We start from the raw sequence: 1,029 nt of genomic DNA, 5'->3' as shown, positions 1-1,029 counted from the left end.
CTTGTTGTGGTGCGGAGAATCTGAGAGGGAGCAGTTTCCGTCCAGGGGCAGTAGTTGCACAGGGATGAACCACTGGCATGGCCAATTTGACCTCAATCCTTTGTGCTGTGGTTGACCTCTTGCCAACCTAGGGCCTTATCCATTCTGCAAGCAGTGCAGGCCCATGCACTCTGAACCACATCTTGACTGCCTATTCCAAAGCACTGGAAGAAGGAAGGTCAAAGAAATGGCCAAATGGACATCCATAAAGTCAAAGCTAATAAATACCACCCCAACCTACCAACTTAAACAAATTAGGTCACAAAAGGAAGGAAACAGTTCCCAAGAAACTGTCCTGTTTTCTTCATGAGATCATCTTAAAACCAAAATCGCAGATGTGCAAGTGAAGAGGTACTATACCTCATCTTCAGGTGAGGCGTACAGGTTAAGGGGTGAAACGCTGGTGACACTGCTGAAGGTTACCAACCAAGACTATCTTGAGTAGGCCACATCAGTGATTTCCTCACCTCACCTTGCTTAACATGCACTATTTTTAAGATGCACACAGTCGTATACTTGGAAGAAAAGGAGTATAAGTAAGTATACATATACATACATATATATGATTTATATACTTTTAAGCAGTGAGCAGTTTGTCTGTTGCCAAAGAGCATTTCAGCAGGATTTACCCAGCTTTGTTTACCCTGATTTCACCATCAAAGCCTCATCATTTAACTGCTGACTATCTATGAGTCTATCTGCTATTTGGAAGTTGATGTAGAGGGAGCTTTCATTACACTAACACCACTTCTTTACAGTCAAAATACAGACCTGGCAGGCCCATTGTCCTCAATAGCCCCCAAACCGGATCACACGCAGATAACTAATCAAAGCAAACTATCTAATGCTCTTTTGCATGCGGACACACATACACACAGTGTGGGTCTTCCCTTTTAGGATCAGTTATTCTAGCACCATCCGCAGAATGCCCCAGCGCCTGCTTTTCTCTGAGGCTTTGTGAAGTGCTGATGGTCAGCATGCGCCACGCCA

General features: G+C 44.3%; 1 protein-coding gene across 11 annotated transcripts in view; it reads right to left on the bottom strand.

The window, feature by feature from the left end:
- Nucleotides 1–1,029, bottom strand: part of nrcama (neuronal cell adhesion molecule a) — a 67,034-nt gene that overhangs the window by 32,206 nt on the left and 33,799 nt on the right. The window lies entirely within an intron of this gene.

Source organism: Pundamilia nyererei, unplaced genomic scaffold (genome assembly GCF_000239375.1).
Source record: "Pundamilia nyererei isolate P.nyererei 1_Seehausen unplaced genomic scaffold, PunNye1.0 scaffold00014, whole genome shotgun sequence".
Classification (NCBI taxonomy): domain Eukaryota; kingdom Metazoa; phylum Chordata; class Actinopteri; order Cichliformes; family Cichlidae; genus Pundamilia; species Pundamilia nyererei.
The sequence above is the reverse complement of the archived record's forward strand: the minus strand, read 5'-3'. Positions and strand labels throughout refer to the sequence as shown.